This window comes from Erinaceus europaeus, chromosome 10 (genome assembly GCF_950295315.1).
Source record: "Erinaceus europaeus chromosome 10, mEriEur2.1, whole genome shotgun sequence".
In the NCBI taxonomy this organism is placed as follows: Eukaryota; Metazoa; Chordata; class Mammalia; order Eulipotyphla; family Erinaceidae; genus Erinaceus; species Erinaceus europaeus.
Genome location: NC_080171.1, coordinates 120,044,310 through 120,058,957, shown reverse-complemented (window position 1 = coordinate 120,058,957; position 14,648 = coordinate 120,044,310). Strand labels below are relative to the sequence as shown.

Here is a 14,648-nt window from a genome sequence, read left to right as displayed (position 1 = left end):
GCAAGAATGTATTAAGGAACATATTTACTGTTAACATTATTAGGCCATCCAAATGCTGTTCACAGCTGAGCATTTCTGGGATATGTTTTCTCCTATGATCACAACTTTATGGAGTAAATATTTTTTCTGGTTTAAGTTTATACTCATTTAATTTCAATCAATTCCAAACTCTACTAGTAGCTCAGTGTGAATGCTGGGATTTAATAATTTCATCTTCTTGGGGAGATAACGTGAATCAACCTCCTGACTTATATCGAGAAGGAAGGGAAAATAGAGAAAAAGACAGAGAGAGACCTACTTCTACATATCAATGGAGACTTTCCCCTTTCAGTTTCAGATAGAAAGATGAAGAGGGAAGGAGAGAAGAAGAGAAATTCTGGGGAGTCAGGTGGTAGCACAGAGGGGTAAGCGCAGGTGGCGCAAAATACAAGGATGTAAGGAACCCAGTTCAAGCCCCGGCTCCCCACCTGCAGGGGGTCACTTCACGGGCGGTGAAGCAGGTCTGCAGGTGTCTGTCTTTCTCTCTCCCTCTCTGTCTTCCCCTCCTCTCTCCATTTCTCTCTGTCCTATCCAATAATGACAATAATAATAATGACAACAATAAAACAACAAGGGCAACAAAAGGGAATAAATAAATAAATATATTTTTAAAAAAAGAGCGAAGTTCTATTAAACCAAGCTTCCTGGGGTCCCTATAGGGTGCTCCTACACGGTGCTTGGGACTCAAACCTGAGTCCTCACAGACATAAAATATGCACTCTACTGGGTGGGTTATTTCTCCCCTCAGCCCTCTGGGCCTTCTTACTGTGCTCTCCCATTTGGATGAGCATATCTGTCAGTAGTTCTCGGGAAGAAGTTTTTTTTTTTTTTTCTGAAACTTGGCATATTTGAGCCATATTTTTATGTCACCCTCCGTTTAGAGCAGTGAGACTATGACTATTTATCTATACTGACAATAGTTTTCCTTCAGAACTTTGAAGACTTTGCTCTGCTGTCTCCTAAACTTCCGAGCGTTGTTAAAACAGAAGTCACGCTACTTATCAGCAAAGATCTTCTGGAATCACTTCTCCTCTTTAGAAGCTTCTGATGGTGTTGCTTCACTGTGGTGAAGCTGCAGTCACACTCCGCGATCTTGCTCTGGTTCTTTCAATCTGCAAACCCAAGTCTTGCTTGTCTAGAAAATTTTCTTGCTTTATGTCTTGATTCATATTTTCACATTTCTTTCTCCCTTTTCATGGAAATATTTTTTTTCCTGGATAAAAAATGCTACTTACTGTCTTAATCTTATACTTTCCCCCACTTTTCCTCCCTCTCCTTTTTATGTTTCCTCTTTATTTCCAGAGTCAGAGTCTTACATATGAGTAATTTCACCATTTTTATTTATTTATTATTTATTTATTTATTTAAATATTTATTTATTTCCTTTTTGTTGCCCTTGTTTTTATTGTTGTAGTTAATATTGTTGCTATTGATGCCATCATTGTTGGATAGGACAGAGAGAAATGGAGAGAGGAGGGGAAGACAGAGAGGGAGGAGAGAAAGATAGACACCTGCAGACCTGCTTCAGCGCCTGTGAAGTGACTCCCCTGCAGGTGGGGAGCCGGGGGCTCGAACCGGGATCCTTACTCCGGTCCTTGCGCTTTGCACCACGTGCACTTAGCCCGCTGCGCTACCGCCGGACTCCCTTTAATTTTTTTCCCCCTTTTTGTTGCCCTAGTTGTTGCAGCAGCCTCGTTGCGGTTATTATTGCCATTGTTGACATTGTTGACGTTGCTTTGTTGTTAAATAGGACAGAGAGAAATGGAGAGAGGAGGGGAAGACAGAGAGGGGGGGGAGAGAAAGACAGACACCTGCAGACCTGCTTCACCGCCTGTGAAGCGACTCCCCTGCAGGTGGGGAGCCGGGGGCTCGAACCGGGATCCTTACGCTGGTCCCTGCGCTTTGCGCCACGTGCACTTAACCCACTGCGCCACCGCCCGACCCCCCCCCCCCCCTTAAGATAGAGGGAGATGCACAGCACAAGAGCTGGCAGTATGACACTGCATGGGAGACGCTATGGCACAGATAGGAAGGACTCTGCTCTATTTAAACCATCATCTGTGTTGGGGATTTAATAATGATGAACAAGACTGTGTGTGAGATCACAGGAGTACAATTCCACACAGTTCCCACCACCAGAGTTCCGTGTCCCATCCCCTCCATTGGAAACTTCCCTGTTCTTTATCCCTCTGGGAGGATGGACCCAAATTCTTTATGGGGAGCAGAAAATGGAAAGTCTGGCTTCTGTAATTGCTCCTCTGTTGGACATGGGAGGTTTCTTTGTTGTTGTTTGTTTGTTTTTGTTTTCCAATTCTCCTATGGATGGAGCTCCTTATCGCTCATTCCTGAAATGTCTGGGAAATCAGTGTGCAGACTGCAGTGGGTGCCTCTCGGGTTTCTTCAGTGCCAGTTAGGGGTTCATTTTCTTTGAATCGCTGAATCACTTGTCACCCTTTCGCTTTTTCACTGTCACATTTTTGTTATTATTGCCTCCTCTTCAATGTTCCGCCATTGAAGCTTTAGTTCACCTTTTACACTTATTCCTCCTAACATTACTTTGGGTTTTCAGAGTGAGATAAAGTTACAGGTGTAGTTTAACATACCATCTCTTAACGAGAGTGATTATAAACTTGGTGGCTTTTCTGCTCTCAGTATCTTTTTCTGTAAAAGGAGAGTGAAATAATAGACAACCTACACTGCTTTTTAAATGATATGATCAGTATCATCTGTAAGTCCCTATGAACTGTATTAAGTGTTTAAGACAGATCTCATTTCATTCTTCTCATTCTTCTGCAGGGCAGCTATTGTTACCCTTTTAACCTGAGCGGAAGCGGAGGATCATGGACATGTATTCTCAGGTCAAAACAGCAGGGGTGGAATTGGAACTGTCACTGAATATCATGTGATCACTGAAACTGTTTGAAGGGACAGAGGATAAGAACAAGAAAGCAGTTCTCAAGAGATGATTCTAATTGCTGGTCAGATAACTACACAAACAGAGGAACAGAGGACGAGGCAGGAATGACACACCCCAGTTTCTGCAAAGCAAACAGTTAAAAAAAAGTGTAGTTCTATGATTAGGGAAATAGTATGAAACCTAGACATTTAATCAAGATTTCAGGACATCAAATTAGATTTCTTGGTCAGGAAGCATATAATACAAGTCATTATCTAATCACATAGCCCCATTTTAAAGGTTAAATACTGATTTTCTTATCTTAGATATCCTTGAGCATCTTATTAGCTTTATGGTTGCTCTTCTATCTTAAAGTAGCACTGGAAAACAAAAGTGAGCAGAAAGTGTCTGTTAATACTATCTCCTGTTATCTGTCTCTTCCACTAAGCTATGAGGTTCATTCTAAAGAAAAAATATAGGTAATTTTGGAATTTATAATCTCTTGTTTCCTCTGTTCTGTCACTTTTACCTTCTATGCTTTATCTAATAATATAATAATATAATATTTAAGATTTTGTGAAAATTTTGGTGGCTGTCTGTGGGAGTATAGATATGGGACTAAGGGGCCAGATGGTGGCACACCTGGTTAAGTGCACACACTACAGTGGGCAAGGACCCGGGTTCAAATCCCGGGTCCCCACCTGCAGGGGAAAAGCTTCACAAGTGGTGAAGTAGGACTGCAGGTGTCTCTCTGTCTCCTTCTCCTGTCTCTAGCTCCCCTCAACTCACAATTTTTCTCTGTCTCTATTAATAATAATAATAATATGAAAATATACCTTGTATTCCTACAATTCTGTAACTCACTATTAATCAGAAATGAAAAATGACAAAGAAGAAGCAAGGAAGGAAGAAAGGAAGGAAAAAAAGGAAGGAAGAAAGGAAGAAAGAAAGAAAGAGGTAGGGAAGTGAGAGAGAGGAAGGAAGGAAAGATGGAAGGAAGGAAACAGGCACATCAATTTGTCATATTACTTAGGTAGATCTTTATCTTGGCAGAAGGCTTAATGGAGTTTCCCAGAGGCTTACCTAAATTGTCCTTATATGCTTTTCTCTTCACCAGTAAGTGAGAGTCAGAAACAAGATAATTTTGGGTCAGAGAGAGATCTGCATGTTAAAACAGAGTCTGCTTGTCTTAGGCCTGCAGGTTTATTACCCAGCACCACCACTGAATGCACACATCACAGTGTACAAAGACCCAGGTTCAAGACCCTGCTCCCTCGGGGGAAAGCTTCACAAGTGGTGAAACAGGGCTGCAGATGTCTCTCTGTCTCTCTCCTCTCTATCTCCCTCTGCCCTCTCAATTTATTTCTATCCAAAATAAGTAAAGATTAAGAAAGAAAAGAAAAACTTTTGTCAGCAAAAATGCTAACCATCATCAGAGGCTTCAAAAAGTCAGTCTTTATGCTAATGAGAGTCTAGCCTCAATATTGATGGATGTTGACTAGGACAATTGCTTAATATGAAAAAGCAAGGAAGTTTGCCATGTTGAGTGAATCTCCCTTTCAAATGTTTCCCTTCTGCCTGTGATGCTATTTGATAGCTTCTTACCCATAGCAGAACTTTAAAAAAAAAAAAACTGGAATCAATCTTCTCTAAGCCTGCCAATGATATATCAAAAATGTATGCAATATGTAAACCCTTTGGTACCATTTCAACAGCATTCACAGCATCTTTACAAGCAGTGGAATCCATCTCAAGAAAACTAGTCCTTTTCTCATCCATGAGAAGCACCCCTCCCCCCATTCCTTTGATGCCCCCCTTACTTTTGATGTCAAGAGGTACGTGACTCCTTCCTTTCCCTCAGACCCTTGGACTACATTGTAAAGTTAGTAACTGGTTAGATTTAAACATTTTTCTGTGACAGGGAACAGTGAGGCAGGCGAGGCAGGTGGAAATGGAGAGAAGTGGGAGAATGGCCAGTTACTGATTAACTTCGCTGTCTTATACGGGACCACTCTGTCCCCAGAAACCACCAATGAGCAGGTCATCAGAACGGACATGATAATAATGGGGAAACTTGAAACGCCATATAAAGCACATGCCAAGACACTTGTGCACTGAAGAGTTGCCACAAACTCCCCATTTGCAAAAAACGCAATACCTACAAAATGTAATAAGGCAAAAACATGGTAAAATGAGGCATCCTTGTGTAGAGTTAATTTTTTTCTTCTTTTTTTTGTCTCATCTTGACAGTGATGCCTGTCTAGAAATATTCAGTTCAAAGTGCAAGATCTGAAAACTTTAAAATATCAAAGATAGAGAGAAAGTAAAGATGAGCTTTCTTTGATGTTAGCAAGGGAACAATTTCATTCCACTTCTTTTTATTTAAAGCACCAAGAAGCTATAGTGAATATATAGTGGCCACCAGAGTGCTCTGATGAAATCTTCCCATATCAGTTTTATTATTATTATTATTAATTGTTATTGTTATTTTCTTGTTATACTATTCCATGAACTATTCTGAAAAGTGCTGCTGACGTTTTTATGTGGGAGACTGAGTGTCATATCTATAGCGTTACTTCTGGTATATAGAGAAAGCCCTGCTTGTAGGCAGGAAAAAGTCTGCCTCATGCTCTCCTCTCCCCAGGGGCCAGGGCAGACAGGCTATTCTGGTCAGGAAGGTGCTTCTGTATGGGCAGTTTATTTCCCCTAGTCCAGGATGCAGTAGTGGAAGGAAAGGACATGGCATGAGCTGTTTCCTTAGAGGGCCCCTCACTGCAAAGCAGCCCTGGTCCTCTGCCCACACACCAGAGGGAAGTCAAGTCACAGGGAGATCTGTGTCCTTGGCCAAAGAGAATACAAAGGGGACCATACACTCTGCAGAGAGGACACATTCTGGCAATAAGACAATTGCTAGAGACTATAGCAGGTAACTGTGTATCTACTGTTTCTGAAGCACAGGTGTGAAGATGGAATATTTCCTGCAACAGTAAATGTGTTCAGATCATCAGTGTAGAATGCAACTTGCTACTGAACCCATGACTGAGTAGTAGACGCTTTTTGAGAATGTCTATCCACATAAAATAGAAAAAAAAAAGTTAAAAATCCATCCAACGGAAATCCGTCTTTATCAAAGTGTAACCTATTTTCAATTTGTGGACTTAGTTCCATCTTATAAAAGTAAGTAGTTATTGAGGGTCGGTTGTCACTGACATCTTTACAAAGCAGAGGGGTAGAAAAGACAAAAATTATTATTCTAATTTTGCAGGTGAGCACACAGGAAGAGCTTGCCATGGTGAGCTATGAAATTTTACTAGCTATAGACAACTGACAGCAACTCAGTAAACCCAACAAGATGAGTCTGGTGAAAAAGGACCAGAACATCGGTTCAAATCTTTCCACCTAAGTGGTAACTGGACCCTTTTAGGTACTTCTTTTTAAAAAATATTTATTTTCTCTTTTGTTGCTCTTGTTATTTTTATTGTTGTAGTTATTATTGTTATTGATGTTGCCCTTGTTGGATAGGACACAGAGAAATGGAGAGAGGAGGGGAAGACAGAGAGGGGGAGAGAAAGAAAGACACCTGTAGACCTGCTTCACCGCCTGTGAAGCGACTCCCCTGCAGGTGGGGAGCCGGGGGCTCGAACTAGGGTCCTTGCGCTTTGCTTGTGTGCTTAACCCGCTGCGCTACCACCCGACTCCCTCTTTTAGGTACTTCTATCTCACCTCCACCTGTATAAAATCCCAGCAAAGAAGTTTGTGCATACTATGCAGCTATCAAGAACAATGAACCCACTTTCTCTGACCCATCTTGGACAGAGCTAGAAGGAATTATGTTAAGTGAGCTAAGTCAGAAAGATAAAGATGAGTATGGGATGATCCCACTCATCAACAGAAGTTGACTAAGAAGATCTGAAAGGGAAACTAAAAGCAAGACCTGACCAAATTGTAAGTAGGGCACCAAAGTAAAAACCCTGTGGTGAGGGGTAGACATGCAGCTTCCTGGGCCAGTGGGGGGTGGGAGTGGGTGGGAGGGATGGGTCACAGTCTTTTGGTGGTGGGAATGGTGTTTATGTACACTCCTAGCAAAATGTAGACATATAAATCACTAGTTAATTAATATGAGAGGGGAAAAATCAATTGTATGTCTCAAAGTTTTTCAAAACACAAACTGAATATTTTTAATATATAGGCTGTGTATTTAATATGTGGACTCTCTCAAAAGCCTAGACCAAGTAGATTAGAAGCATCCAATAGCACAGCTATATACAAGATACTGGGTACTGTACAGCAAACCCTAACAAAAGGACTTTTCAAAGTTAACCCAATTACCAAATAATGTGATGATAACATTAACTATCGATTGTCTTTTTGAACCCTAAGACAGCAGGAACCTCACATCTCCACTATAGAGCCCCCACTTCCCCCAGTCCTGGAACCCTTGGATAGGGCCCACTTTCCCGTATGCCTCTCCCAATCCATATAAAATAATATTGTATCTGCCGATCACAACGTAACCAACACAACGATTACCACCTCAACATGCTTCACCTCAGACTGTGTCCAGAGACTTCACGTGTGGAATGACAACCCTTCAGCTTCATTACTCAGGTGAGACCTTTCCTTTTATAGTACACTCTAATTTCATCTCAGGTGGTTCACTTTCTAACAAAGTCCCAAAACCCAAATATACACCAGTTTCTGTGAGAGAGAGCTTATGTTCACACGTATCCATAAACTACTGCAAAATATATACCTGAAAGCAGAAGTACACTAGAGTTTGCAGTGAGTACCTCCCTAACACTTCCTCTCCACTATTCCAAGCTTTGGGTCCATGATTGCTCAACAATTTGTTTGGCTTTGTATGTTAACTCTCTTTTCAATCACCAGGTTCCAGATGCCATCAGGATGCTGGCCAGGCTTCCCTGGATTGAAGACCCCACCAATGTGTCCTGGAGCTCAGCTTCCCCAGAGACACACCTTATTAGGGAAAGAGAGAGGCAGACTGGGAGCATGGACCGACCAGTCAACGCCCATGTTCAGCGGGGAAGCAATTACAGAAGCCAGACCTTCTGCCTTCTGCAACCCACAATGACCCTGGGTCCATGCTCCCAGAGGGATAGAGAATGGGAAAGCTATCGGGGGAGGGGGTGGGATATGGAGATTGGGTGGTGGGAATTGTGTGGAGTTGTACCCCTCCTATCCTATGGTTTTGTTAATTAATCCTTTCTTAAATAAAAAAAAATTAAAAAAAAGAAGTTTGTGCAGATTATATGCTAGGATTTGATTTTAAAAACATTAGTCAGAATTGGGTGGTAGTGCAGTGGGTTAAGCACAGGTGGCACAAAGTGCAAGGATGCTGGAAGGATCCCAGTTCGAGCCCCCGGCTCCCCACCTGCAGGGGAGTCCCTTCACAGGCGGTGAAGCAGGTCTGCAGGTGTCTGTCTTTCTCTCCCCTTCTGTCTTCTGTTTTTCTTTCCATTTCTCTCTGTCCTATCCTACAACAACGACATCAGTAACAACAACAGTAATAACTGCAACAATAAAACAACAAGGGCAACAAAAGGGAATAAATAAATATTTTTAAAAAAGAATCCACAAAAACATTAGTCAATGACAGCAGCTACAGATTTATCCTTAATGATGGATCAGGAAATGGTCGATTTCACACTACTTTCTTATTCAAATTCTTACAGCAATTCTGTGAGGTAGCTATAATTTTAATACCTCTATATAAGGAAACATGCACAGAGAGGTTAAGTGGCTTGCTCCAAAACACACAGGCTAGCAGCAGGAGGGTTAATATTTTATACCTTAATATGAACATTTCGGGATATTGATTTATATTCTGAGGGTAATGTGGGCAAAGCAAAGAATGAAAACTGCTTACGACCCTTTTTAATTAGACTGGGTGAACAAATTCCCAGGGCAATTAAACATTCATAGCAGTGATTTAATGCTTTTTGTAAAAGGCTTCAGAGTTTGCTCAGATGAGCTTTGTCTTGATCAGTGACTGGTTCTGACCCTCAGATTTAGTCAGCTACAAAGAGGGGCCCATGTCCTCATTCTTCCCTTTCTTTTATTCTGTTCAGGTGAGAACGGGAGTTCACTGATGAACGTTGAAGTGACCCGGCTTCTTCTGGTCCTGTGAAAAGCTAATGATATGTTGTTGTTTTATTTTCACTCATTCTATTCTATCTGGTTTCCTGTATACACATTCAGCCAGTGAGTAAAGTTGTGAAGTCTTGGATGAAAAATTCTATTTGCTCCTCTCATGACTGAAAGGAGGTAAGGGAGAGTCCAGTGGTGTGTGTGTGTGTGTGTGTGTGTGTGTGTGTGTGTGTGTGTGTGTGTGTGTGTGTGTGTGTGTCAGGGACCTTCGTACTACTATGCCGAAGTCCCTCATTGCTAAGTCTCTCTCTTTTTTCTTTCCTCCTTTCTCCCAGATTTTATTTTGGATAGAGACAGAGAGACTTTGAGGGAGGGAAGACAACCTAGAGAGGGAGAGAGACACCTACCAGCAGCACTATATATATGTCAACACTGCTGAAGCTTCCACCCTGTATGTCGGGACCAAGGGCTTGAGCCTGAGTCCTTGCAGAGTGCAGTGTGTGTGCTTAACTAGGAGAGCTAGCTGGGCAAGTGGCCCCAAATCTCTCTGTTTCTAACTTCTCTCCTTCCCTCCTTTCCCCCTGCCCCATAGAACATGGATATGCTATCTTTTATCTCAAAGAATGCATCAATGTGGAAACCTACACAAAAGTGCTGATTTATACTTTTCATATATTGTCTCAAAATACCCTTTTGTGATCTCAAGTCACCTCTAAATATGGAGAGTGAAACAATTCCTGAAGAAAAAAACAGGAGTAAAAACAAAACAAAACAAAACAAAACAGTGAGGAGCTAGGAGGTGGCACACCTGGCTAAGTGCATACAGCACAGTGCTTAAGGACTTGGGTTCAATCCTCTGGTTCCCACTTGCTGGAGGGAAAGCTTCATGAATGGTGAAGCAGGGCTGCAGGTGTCTGTCTCTTTCCCTCTCTATCTCCCCCTCCCTTCTCAACTTCTGTTTCTATCCAGTAGAAAATAATAATAATTTTAAAAACCAGTGATAGTCATTTTTTCTTTATTTTTTTTATTGCCACCAGGGTTGTTGTTGTTGTTATTATTATTACAGACTCATTGCTGGGGCTCCTTGTGTGCATTACAAATCCACTGCTCCTGGCAACCATTTTTCCTTTTTTTTTCTTCTATTTTATTTGATAGAACAGAGCAGGGGAGGGGGAGACAGAGAGGGACAGATAAAGATAGACGCCAGCAGACCTGCTTCACTGCTTGTGAAGTGTCCTTGCTGCGGGGGGGGGGGGAAGGGGTCCAACTGGGTCATAGCACGAGGTCCTTGGTCCTTGTATATGGTGGCGCATGAGCCTGACAGCTTAACCGGGAGCCCCACCGCTGGGCCCCTCATTTTTTTTCTGTGTTGACTCCAGCAAAATGGCTCCAGTTAAATGACATTGGAGGGTATTTAAATGATCTTTATGCCTGTAAGCTTTCTGGTAGTGGTGATGACTCTCTAGGAAATTTTCTCCACATGCACTTAGCCTCCAAATTCAACATAATATTTCATAGAGGTAGGGGTGTGTTATGCCTGGATCACTTTTCTTCTTCTTCTTCTTCTTCTCCTTCTCCTTCTCCTTCGCCTCCTTCTCTTCCTTCTCCTTCCCCCTCCTTCTCCTTCCTCTTCTCTCTTTTTCTTCTTATTGTTATTATTATTATTATTTTACTTTAGTGGGATCTGGACCAGTTTCATGAACAAAATTACTGCTACCCGAGATGCTGTCACTCTATAAGGTCAGCTAGAGTTCTATCCACACACCTGGCAAGGGGGGATTTTGCCAGGGCCCATGTCTTATAGGGTCCTGAGTACCCCAGACCGATAACAGTGAGTTTATTAAGGGAATTGTGGTCATCTCTGTCACTATATGCCTGGTGCCAGCGCTGAAGGAGTATAAAACACGATTCTAAATACCAGTCTCAAAACCAGGCCGCAGACAAAGGCTTCACCACAGCTTAGCTTGTGTCCCTATCTGTGGGACAGCACTGAAGGTGTTAGTGTGTGTGAGTGTGTGTGTGTGAGTGTGTGAATGTGTGTGTGTGAGTGAGTGTGAGTGTGTGAATGTGTGTGTGTGTGTGTGAGTGAGTGTGAGTGTGTGTTTGTGTAAGTGTGTGTGGTGTGTGTGTGTGTGTGTGTGTGAGTGTATGTGTGTGTGTGTGAGTGAGTGTGAGTGTGTGTGTGTGTGTGTGTGAGTGTGTGTGTGTTGCTGCTCTGTGGATGAGTGTGTGTGTGTGTGTGTTGCTGCTCTGCTCAATGGAAAAAGCACTGAATTCAAACATCAAATTAGTTACCTTTAAAGTTGTAAATATTTATTATTTTTCTGAGAGGACAGAAAAAAGACTAGAGTAACCCTAACTCTGGTACATGTGATACCAAGATTGAACCTGGCATGCAGGCAAATCCTTTATCACTGAGGTATCATCTGAGCCCCTAAAAGTCAAATTAATTAAAAAATAAAATCTTTCCTCTCAGATGGCCAGAAGATCATACATGGAAAATCAGTAGTGTTTAATGCCGAACGTCAATTTTTCTGTTTTTCTTTATGCGCCAATCTCTGATTCTACCGGGTGTGACTCATCACTTTAGTATTTGCACTTAGCTAAAGGTGCTCACTGAGGAATTTATTACAAAATGAAATAGTTAAAATCACAGTTAAATGGTAAACATGAAGTTACAGCACATGTGGGATATGACACTGTTTTTCCTGACCACGAGGCAGACATTAAATGCTAAAATTGCTCTGAAAAAATTAATAAGGTACATTTAAAATTTCAAATATTAAATACAAATTAAAAACCTTTTTATGAAACACTTTCATTTAAATGGCAGTACTAATAAACAATTTATAATTGGCATTGTAATTCCAATAACTTAGAAACATTTGGAAAACAATAACTATAGGAATATAATTTTACCATTCTGATATATATATTTTTTCTTTTGATGAAAATACAGACTCAAATTTGTATTATAAGAATATATACGGGGGCTGGGCAGTGGTGCACAGGGTTGAGCACACATCTCACTAAGTGCAAGCCCCCACTCTCCACCTGCAGGGGGCCACACTTCCCAAGCAGTGAAGCAGGTCTGCATCTGTCTGTCTTTCTCCCTCCCTATCATCTGGCCCCAATTTCTCTCTGTCCTATAAAAAGGGGGGGGGAAGTATGGCTGCCAGGAGGGGTGGATTTGTAATGCCAACACCTTGCCCCAGCGATAACTCTGGTGGCAATAAAAAAATAAAAGAATATATATATATTCCCAGGGTTGTCAAATGTTCTATATTTGTATTGTCCAATGTGGTGGTCACTCGTGCACCTGGTTACTAAGTTGCAGTAGAGATAGTACCACTCAAACTATACTTTCAGGCATCATTTCTTTTTCTTTTCAACTTTATTTATTTATTGAATAGAGACCGTTTGAAATGGAGAAGGGGGTGATAGAGACAGAGAGACACCTGCAGCCCTGCTTCACTACTCGCAAAGCTTTCCCCCTGCAGGTGGGGACCAGGAACTGGAGCCTGGGTCCTCGTGCATTGGAGCATGTGTGCTCAACCAGGTGTGCCACCACCCTGCCCCTCAGGAATCACTTCTACAATTCTTTATGAACAAAACTGAGGGAAGTATGTATGTAGGTGTTCCAGACAGAACTGCATAGCTTCAGGCCATTGCTGTCACTGGAACACAACTTATTTGACAACCTCAATTAAAGCAATGAATCAGTGATTTTACTAAAGTAAAGGGGAAATCAATTTTATGCAATACATATTTAACAATGTATGAATTATGTATGTCTTTTGAAATTATCCGTAGAGTCACATACACAGTATGAATTGAAAACACTGATATGCATAATTATGTACTCAATTGTTTTTGAGATTTTGCTGATTTGGGGCATACATGTCTTTAAGCATTTCTATCTTTCAATCCTGCTAGAATTTCCAACACACACACACACACAAATATGAGACACAAAAATTTATGAAGTAGATAAGAATTTACTGCCGACTTGCAGTTTGGCTGGTGGCTCAATAGTTAGAACTCATGCAGGGGCCCAGGCCGTGGTGCATCTGGTAAAGCAAACAGATTACAGTGCCCAAGGACCCAGGTTCAAGTCTCTGGTCCCCACCTACATGGTGGAAACTTCCAGAGTGGGGAAGGTCTACAGGTGTCTCTCTGTCTCTTTCCCTCTGTATCTCCACACCAGCCAGTCCCTGTTCAGGGCACCATTATGCCGGGCTAGCTTTGCGGGCGAGAGACAGATGACCAGGGACTCATGGCTGAGCTGGGAAGCAGTATCTCTTTATTCATGGGGAACGCAGCACAATCTGAGTCAAACTATCCCTAATCACTATCCTGACCTTATATATACTCGCCAAGCAGGGTGGAAACAGGATGTGACATAGAGAGGGTGGAGCGAAAAAAGACTGGTTGAAATCAGGGTGTACTAGGAGAGGGGGTGGAGCAAAAAGAGAGTATGAACCAGCGGGATTAAACCAATGTCCTGGAGGCAGGGTGGTGCTTAGTTAACAGTGGTTATGTAAACAGAATACAGTGTTAAGCAGGGGGGATTAAACCAATGAAACCGAAGGGGTTTTAGAAGCAGAATTAGAAGCATACCAACACACTCCTCTCCTCAATTTCTCTCTGTCTCTATCCAATAATAAGTAATTCTAGAAAAAGAAACTCAGGCTGTGCATGAGTGATGCCCCACTGGTTCACAGCACAGCACACGACTAGATGATGCTGTGGTTGCCTTTCTCCCTCCCTCACATAAAATCAAAATCAACAGATCTTAATAAAGATGAATTTTTCTGGCTTGGTCAATAACTGAACTGTTTAGATTGACAAAAAGATTAATTTGTTCTAATCTTCACCAAGTGTACCAAATGTTTGGGTCTGGTCTGATAGCACCTTTCACTCTTGACTAGACAATTTGATTTCTTCACCACTATTCCTAGGAAGCCAGAGTAGATAGATTAAAATGAACAATAAAACAAACAAACAAAAACTTCCATTGTTGGAGGAAGGATAAAATAAAACATTTTACTGGGAGACCTCCCACAGTCTCAGGAACTCCATTTATTCATGTTCAATGGGAGCTTCCTCTTGACTGGAGCTTCTGTGGCCAGTACCTGTAAGATGAAGCAAATCAACAGGAATCGCCATGAATAGCCAAGGAGGCGAGGAACTGCTGGCTAAAGGCCCGTCACTGTTTGAAGTGTTCACTGCCAGTTAGTGAGTGTCGTCAGTTTGACATTGTAATGGGTAGAGAATAGAGATAAAACATTTCATTAAACTTCTCACCAGCTTTAAGTAAGAAGAGAAGGGAGAGGATACCTACAAGTCATCAACCTAGCCGTGTCTGGGGTCTGGCTCTCCACTGACTCAGGGATGCAAGACAAGGGCAGTGTACCTCCCTACTCCAGCCTCCGGCATGTTCCCCAGCCCCTGGCCTCTCTCGGGCTTTCTTTTCTTTTCTTTTCTTTCTTTCTTTCTTTCTTTCTTTCTTTCTTTCTTCCTTCATTTATTTTTTTCTCTTCTTTTAATTATTTGTTTATTACTAGAGAGAGACAGAGAGAAATTGAGAGGGAAGGAGGAGACA

General features: G+C 41.9%; 1 long non-coding RNA gene across 1 annotated transcript; it reads left to right on the top strand.

Annotated features, from left to right (window-relative positions):
• The first annotated feature begins 4,876 nt into the window (after nucleotides 1-4,876).
• Nucleotides 4,877-6,576, top strand: LOC132540798 (uncharacterized). The gene is made up of 3 exons (XR_009551936.1): nucleotides 4,877-5,102; nucleotides 5,894-6,112; nucleotides 6,201-6,576. It is a non-coding gene; the product is annotated as an uncharacterized LOC132540798 (long non-coding RNA).
• The last annotated feature ends 8,072 nt before the right edge of the window (nucleotides 6,577-14,648 follow it).